This window comes from Varroa destructor, unplaced genomic scaffold, assembly GCF_002443255.2.
Source record: "Varroa destructor unplaced genomic scaffold, Vdes_3.0 BEIS01000002.1, whole genome shotgun sequence".
NCBI lineage: Eukaryota > Metazoa > Arthropoda > Arachnida > Mesostigmata > Varroidae > Varroa > Varroa destructor.
Window position 1 is genome coordinate 34,477,705 of NW_019211455.1, and position 9,155 is coordinate 34,486,859.

The following is a 9,155-nucleotide window of genomic DNA, read 5'->3' on the forward strand; positions in this document are numbered from 1 at the left end:
GTGATGTCTAAAAGGACAAGCAAACTACAAAATCTGTGTTTACTTTTTTTGGTAGAACAGATAGTTTTTTTTAATGGACGAACATTATTAAATTTGTATGATTAGATTTGTTGTTATTTCAATTACATTCGCATAGTTTCCTTCGGTGAGCACTTGACCCATTCAGCCAGATGCAGCACATAAAGTCTATCATACAAACTTTTAAAAGAAACGGGGTGATAAGAAATGTATCAAAGATATCACGAAAATATGCAGTTTGATTCAATTCATCGAAAGCGTGGGCATGCGTGGTAAAGGGGCCTGAAATAGGCAAACATTTCTACCTAAACATACCCCCAAGGTCCAATGGCCTTAATTGGGCAAAAACTACTATGTAAAGTATTCTTAGAAATTCAATTTTACACCTACATTCTCTTAATTCTTATATGCAAAACATTCAGAAGTAAAGATCTCTTTTCGTCTCTGAATATTTAGCGGACGGGCGCTCGTGAAGAGTTTAAATTATTTTTTTGCTAACTCCAATTGTATGCACGTATACGATATTGGAAGAACTCGGTTCAGCCTTTTTCTCGCGCTTATTGCCTGGCTAGCATTTTCCGCATGCTTGTCAATACTGACAGAATATTATACTTACAAAAAAACGGGTTGATACAGGTTACGCTTTTCGTTGATTTTTGATGCAGACTTAAAAAATAAAACTGTTCTTCGAGTCCAGCGTTTCTAATGATTGCAGCATTTGCGTTTTTATTTTCGCTTAAACGACTGAAGGAAAAGTAATGTGTTAATCGGAAATAAAAAGGCATAGCACATATCTAATATATTAAGCACTCTATGGGCTCAATAGGCGAGAGCAGTTACCAGCAACAATAATTACTGTAACGTATTTATTGTTTTTGTTATAATGTATTTAAATGATGTCGTCGACTAAGAAGAAACCTCGCGGAAAGAAAGATTCGTGAGTTTTCTTTAGAAACTTCCTATCCCAGTTCTCTAAATTTTATGCGGGTGGCTAAAGTCATATGTAGCCTGGTATTATTATGGTGGGTAACGACGCCCTGTTTGCTCGATTTTTCTTAATAGCTTGTTGTACTACTACCAGCTCTTTGTATTCTTACTAGTTGATAGTAGGGGTTCAAATCGAATCGTTTTGACAGGCAGCTTATACTGCGCGATACAGGACCAATCCCACAAAGCACAGAGCATCACATTCCATGATATCAGTCCTTGGCCACTGATTGTGGAGCACTTTTTTCCGCACGCAAATGCTGCATTTGGCCCGCCTTATCACGCATTATCAACTGCCTTAGAACCGACTCTCTTTATTTTGATTTCTACAGAGTTTCAGTGATAAAATATGACCAAGATTTCAGTCAATTTGTGTGGCACCGAAACATTACTTTTATAGCCAGTCCTCATACATGGTTTAAAATTGTTTGGTGGTGGATATTTAACTTCTAGCAATATTGTGGCTACTCATGTGTGTGTTCTTGTTTAATTTTCGCAGTACTTTTTCATAAATGATCGACCGCTACAAGGAACGTATTTCGCATCGAAATTTGCAGAACGAAGACGACAGAACCGTATTTATGCTATTTCTTCTGACAACGCATCTTGAGCAAAACAGCACAATTTTTTAAGGAGTTGGGGAACGTTTGTACATTTTGTACATTGTAGTTAAACTGTAAAGTATACAAAATTTTTCAGTTAAAATTAAAGCCGCTTTATTTGAAAAGCATTCTAAGAATTTCAGTACATATACAATTGTCAAATCTCACCTTTGGAGTTAATGCCGAATCGATGCTACTTATTTTATCTGAGATACGTGACCTTAAACCCTCCAAAGACCCGATAATTTCTAATCACCTGTGCGTATTATAATCTGAAACTCAATGATTTTAGGAATTGATTATGCGTTTAACTTTCTGAATATCGTTGACTGTATTCAAATCTCTTTTCCGTTTGCATAAGCACAAAGTTCCAAAATCATCAGAATACATCGTATGCTTTCTGTACGGTAAAATGAAAATTTGGTTTGAGGAATAGAAGGGACCCTAGGCATTACCTCGCGAGGCACCGGAGAAGCATGTGGCGAGACTATTTAACGCGTCCTTAATTTTTACGGCAAACAGAGTGTTTGTCAAGCATCCTACAGACTTGGAATAGATAGTTTACCCTATCGAACGCGTAACTAAATTTTTTTAAGGGAAAGCGCTTTAAGAGTAAAATACATATATAATAAGTAATGTGCGCTATATGTCCTCAAAGCAGAATTAATGATTTAGTTCGATGCTACTTTTTCTTAATGTCTTAAGTTATTGTACTATGTCATTCATTTACTTATGAAAGGAACACTATATGGAATAACGCTATGCTTTGGGTAATGCAGTCTATGCACGATCAGTACCACCAAAGCGTTATGTCTTATGTGGACTGAGTGTAGGGTTCCAATCTGCCGTCGATGTAAGCCCTCTAAAGTTTTTTTACAATTATTTGAAATAGCCAAACTTTTCTTCTAGTACTATTGATTTTGAATTGCCCTTAACCAACGTTATCCATATAATTTGTTTAAACCTTTGCCAAATGCTTATGCAACTTGAACAAAGTGGCAATGTATTAGCCTATTACAAGTAAATCGGGCGAACTTTGAAACTGAATAACTTTTAGATGCCGATACCAAACGAAGGGATTACAGAGAAGGGCCCTAGGTACCGAAAATCAGTGCTTAGTGGTGAAGTGTCTTTCTTCGAAGGCTACAGTGCAGAAATTCGTCGAAGATTGATAAGGGTAAGACACATTAGCCCTAAACAAAGGCACAGTGTGAGAACGTTGAGAAGACTTCAAAAACAGAGTGTCGAAGACCATCAAGAAATGACCAGATGTCGGAACCCGACGGGCTTTCCGCACCCAAAAAGCTTTTACCAAGACAAACCTTTAAGGAGAAAGTCGAAGGTCCCTATTGAATTGTAAGGGCCAAAAGGAACGTTTCACATGTTGCGTGTTACAAAATTACCATTTAAATATTGAAGATGCAGAAGTAGAGTAGATAGAGTAGGCATGATTTAATATCTAACGCCAGCCGGGGACTGATCACAGGGAAGAATAGCGGCACCTTGGAGAGAAATAGTATGTGGTGGCAGTGTTGACAGACTCGGTCGTAAGGTGATTGTACTGCTGGACATCCAAAGCATCTGCTGCTATGAGATACCTGTCAAAAATGAAGTAATGAAGATAGCCCGCTACCTGGACTTCATCACAAAAATCATCTACCGTCCACATGGCAATCAAAAGCACGCAAGTTTGTTACTTAATTATAATGTTATATTTTAGCGTTAGCTATAACGATGCCTCAGTAGCTTCCAAGATTGAGAAAAGGAATATTCCACTGTCAATTCACTTCAAGAAACTATAGAGAAATTACATACGAAAATGTTAATGATACGTATATGGCTGTCCAGATGCTATTAAAGCGACCGCATATGCGTAAAAATCTCTAACATATTAAAAATCATCATTATTGTCCGAGTTCAAGAGTCAAATATAATAGCAGAATAAAATAATAGAAGTGAGAGTATAAACTCCTCGCTTCAACGTTACTTAATCGAAACCACAGTTAAGCAGTATCTAGCGTGACACCGACCAAGGTGTCCGTTGCCTCGCGTGCATTAACAAATGTCTCCTGGTCTTTGCTAATCCACCATAAAGCATAAACGATGATGATACTCATGTATAGCACATCAAACAACAACATGTCAGTTCATCCTATTAGGTCTTTTCAAGGAATTACGCGTGATCGCATCATGTCGAAAACAGATGGAATCAGTGTTCTCTCAATATTTGTTAATAAACTGCCAGTAAACCGCCGTTTGTGGTACATAAACATCTTTCGCAAGTTCTTTACAGTGTACGGCATTTGATGAAAGTGGTATTTTGAATATCTTTTGAATGCAATCGGAAGAATGCAGGAATGGACGACCCAGCCAAATTTGATTGCTGTCTAATCTTCTCCGATAAGCAAAATACCAAAGATTATTGTGCTTGAAATCGAAAATGGTGCCGTTTTTGGTGAGAACTTATCAATTGTTGTGGCTGCTATTAGTACCTTCGTCGTCCTGCTTGAATGATGCGCCAGTAAATAAAAAGGTTACGTCCAAAATCTAGTTGACCTGCTCTCTCTTGCTGATACCAAATCGCTGTGTATTCGATGTTGCAACTCGATCACTTCATAGCCCCATCTTTGGCACCTCCAGTCCATAGATAATCTACATAAGCTCACAGAAGAGCCATGATTTTCTAAATGTGAAAGCGGCCTTTGCTAAATACTATAAGGTTGTCTACATAAGGCAAAAGATTAATGACACTGGACAGAACACTAAGTACAGGAAACAACAAAAATCTAAGGCTGGCCACTTTAGTGTTTCATTAAATGGCTTTAATTTTACGACACCATTTTCAATAGAATCCATCTGACGTCGATACTTCTACTCACGAACAATATAAACAAACTTATGAATACGATTTTCGTGAATTGATCAAAAATCTCAAAATTAAAAAAGATGAGCAAAAACACACCCGCAGTGGTTGACTCGAACCTTTGCGGTTACCCCAAAAGGACACTATACCGCATTGCAAATGCGTATCAAGACTGCATGGAAAAGAGCAACAGGTTTCAGAACAGCACGACAGAAAAAGACAAAACACTGCGAACTCCCACATTTAGTTAAAGCCGCCTAACAAGCATTTGCTGATAATTCTTTTCTTTCGACCTGGTTGTTAGCGAAGAAATTTCGCTGTGAGTATACCTAGCATGTTCCTGATTGTTTATGAACATTGTAGGTATGTGTTGTATCTCAAAAATCTGATTCTTAAAAGCAAGGAGCCAAGAGATTTTATCGATGGCGTTTGCTAAATTCTTTCATTTGATCCTTTTCTGATGAAAAATGCCTATCATAGATACAAAAGTCATCCATGAAAACGATTGCTGGTTTGTTGACGAGATATCTTTTGCACGTAAAATCATACTTCTAGCTAAAGCTTATTCTGAGTATTGCCTAGTAAAAGAAAAATGCCACCATATTCCTTTCAGAAATACGAACGTATCATTAAAACGCTATTTATCTGCGTGTTCTGCGAATAGTTACATGATAGTGGGTACCTAAAATTACTAAAGGAAGGCCACATTTATTCCAGCGAAACGATGCATCAATACGTAGTAACCAGTTTGTGCAAGACTGGCTGCTTAAGAATATCAGTAATGTCGTGGAGCACGTAAATCCGTCGTACAGATCTGATTAAAATTCTCTTGACTGCTATGTAGCCTGCGTTTTATGATGTATTCGCTGCTAAGATATTTTATTGTTTTCAACGAATATAGTTCCAGAAAATTTTAGGTCTGGTAGTGAACAACTTGCCCGATCAATGTTGGATTTTTTTTACTGCACTTTTGTGAACTTTATCTTTTCAGAGATCGAAAATAGTGGTACTTAGTGAGCATAACGTATGGGAGAATACGATGGATGTAGAAGATCTTGAAAATGATATCAACATGTATGATTCTTTTTCAAATCGTGTTTCGCTTCGGCATTTCATTCATGAGCGAAATTTTAACTCCAAATTTAGACACTCGTGGTGTATGCATTTTCAATGATTTCTATATCCGACGTTTTGTTCTGCAGTTTTTGGATAGCGCTCATATCAAGGTAAAAAAATTGGTGAGCAGAATATTAGCTAAAGAAATAACTCCATTATCTTGCTCCAACAAAGTGTCAAATGGCTTGGCATAATCCTATTTACTCATTATAAAACCTTCTTATTTAAATTAATGTTCATGTTTTTCATCTACCTGTAACAATAAACCTTGTGGATAGTTGCGTATTATGATTATTCTTGATTTTCAGACGGCGTCAAACTATTGTGGTTACGTGATGGATACTCAGGTAATTGGCTTCATGATGGTTTGCTGAGTGTTGAATTATATTTTTATTTTAGGTTTTGATTGATATGTTGAGTACATGTTAAGCCCAAGATTTTTCGTTCGTGATGTATAGCAACCACTTTTTATATAAAAGGAACAAATTTGCAACACTCATTTCGACATGGATAGGGTCGGCAGCCCCACTATAGGTATTGCACTCGAATGTATATTAATCTTTACGCGATACATGTCTTAGATCGGACCAGTTGACGATTCAAAGCGGTTTCTACTTTTAATATTTATTATTGGAAGAAATCGTATGGGGTCTAGATCGTAGGGTCACAGCTTTTCCTCTCCTCCTCCTCAAAGCCTATTACGGTACGGGGCCTTTTCTCCAGAAGTATTGTTAGGTGTTTGCCCTGCAAAATTCATGGTAACAACGCAAATAAGTCACTTACTGTATCAAAAGTTTCCATTCGTTCTGCTTTAAAATAACTACTAAACGATTTTAATATGTATGCTGTCAAGGGACCTAGCAATGTTCGCGAAGGTTCCTGAGGGAACTCATCACTAATATTTTGTGGGGACTGCCGAGCCGTGTGAAAATGTCTTTTTTAAGGCTCTAATAGTCGTTTTTATAGCTAGTATCGTATAAGTTAGACGCCAACCAGAAGAGGCATATATGGCAATAAGAACACTGAACCATCAAGAAAGCCTGCGAAATCAATATGTAGTTTTTCAAATAGTCAAGTTGTAGTAGGCGAGTTCTGTGTTGGAGCTATGGTCAAGTAATTGATATAGATCACTCGTGTATCATATTTTCTATGTCATTGTTTTGACTAGCTAATACTTAAGTGAGTGGAATATAACTGTTTTAGTAGTAACTACATTCCCGTTTTTGATGTAGTACCATTACTTTCTAGTGTAGTGTCGTTAAAAAATGATTTCTTTTATGATTGAGGATTGTTAACAGGAATCTATATCTATAAAAAAAATTTTCCCTTATAAACATATTTTCTAAATAGCTAACGAGCAAAGACAAAAGCTCGCGCCTTCTTTTTCTGTAACTTTTTATATTTTTGTTCGACGTTGGTAAGAGACCTATCCATTGGCTAGCACATGCAACAATAGTAGGTAATTTCGGATCGTAATAAGTTAGAAAAAGGTCCGATTATAAAATTTCATCTAACTTCCAGCGTTATTTTGACCAGAACGATTTTACGTCCTTTTGGGGCAATTTAAATTAATATTTTTCTTTAACAACCAGACAAAACTCGAAACCAAACGCTGAGAAATAGGTTATTATCCCTAGTAGAAATCTCAATCCTACGTAAGTAGGCTCGGGCACTTGTAATACAGCTTCGATTTTCTTCGGATCGGGTTTTCATTTAAATATATTCAAAATGATTCTTAAAGAGTTGCGTTGAAATCTTATATAATTAACTTCAAACCCAAAATTGTGTATTTTTCCAAAAGCCCAAAAAAGGAAGTACATGGGCTTCCAAAAGTCGAACAAATCGATCATTATGCTCTGCTATTGTCCTGAAAACTGTTGCATCGTTTACGTAAGCTGATATTCCAGGGAAGTCAATTATTATTGTATTCATTATCTCATGGAAAATGGCTGGAGCATCTTTTACGCCAAATGGAGGTTTATGGTGATATCCAGTCTATATAAAGATCTTCAAGGGTATTAATAGTCAATAATGATTTTGACGTTTGATTAACTTTATTTGTACATAGGCATCGGAAAATCGATCGAAAAAGATTTACATTCCAGTTGAAAAGATATCTTCGGGCGAAAAGCATGATTGTCTTCTAAAGTAATACTTGGATCCTCAAAAACTCCGCACATAATCATATATCATTGGACTTTCTATGGAATAGAACGACTGAAGCAACATCATATGTGTAACTTATTTTTATGACCGTCTCTATTACATAGACGTAATTCAATCTTTAGTCTTGGAGGAACGTGGTATGGTATTAAGAATATTTGTGTTTCAGTATATTTTACAAATCTAATAGCAAAAGTCTCTGGTAAGCACTTTTATAGTCCGTTTTTGCTTTAATATTATAGAGATTATGTTTTTAATCTAATATTAATACAGATAATAATAGACAGGTTTTTAATCCCAACGAATCAACAACCGGATAAATTAATCAGCCTCCGGATAATCTGAATCAAACATTTTAGCTTTGTTTATCCACTTGTTTCCCGATAGCAGAACGTAGCCTTCTCAATAATGTTTTCTTCCAAAAATCTATTATACAGCATCCTAAACAATTCCTTTCCGCATATTTCTTGCTCCTAGAGAGTATTTAGTGGAAGTCGTCCTGTTTCTTTTTACTCATGTCAGAATCTTCTTTTACTTCCAGATTTATAGAATCGCAAGTGTTTTTGTCTTTAATGGTCACTGCTTTATGAAAAGAAAGCCGACACAAATTTTGTGAGTGAAATATCGACAGTTACAAGTTCTGATATTTACAAGCTTCAATTTTGTTGTGTTTGTATCTACCTGATCGTATATTCGTATTATAATGACCATTTATCTTGAAGTCAATATGGACTTTCCGTTGGTCGGTTGGCCGGAACACCTTTTTAAATCCTGACATAACCAATACGTATCTGGATATATAAATAAAATTCGTCTAAGGCATTCGAAACAAATTCCTAAACATAGCCTTGGATAACTGATGTTCGGTATTATCAGGATATTAGTTGCACGAAATTGAACAAGCCAGTAATATATGAACTAATACTACTGCACCTTGCTCTAATGTTTTAGATGAAATGGGGAAAAATGGATCTAAGGGTTTCACACTTCTGTATATCATAGAGATCTTATAAAATCAAGCGCTATAGATGCAGGTTGCTTATTTTAATATAAAAACGTTATACGTGTATTTACAATATAATTTATTTTTTTAGTACGTACTGGTTTATCTATAATACAAGTGAGTCATTCTGAGACTTCACTATCGATGTCGAAAATATTCCCTTCCCGCTTTTCTAAATAAAAGGTAAATAAAAGCAGTTTTTCCAGTGGGCGGCACTCATCTATCAAAGCCACCTTATATCTTACGATTTATCTATGCTTCAAGTTTTACGTTCGGTATTGCCGTTAAGTATTCAAACAGCTGGCTCTCAACACTAAACAAGGCCTGTCTATGCCAGGGTTCAAACCTAGACTACAAGGTATCCCTAAAATTAGCAAGCAACACCTTTTAATCTATCAGCATA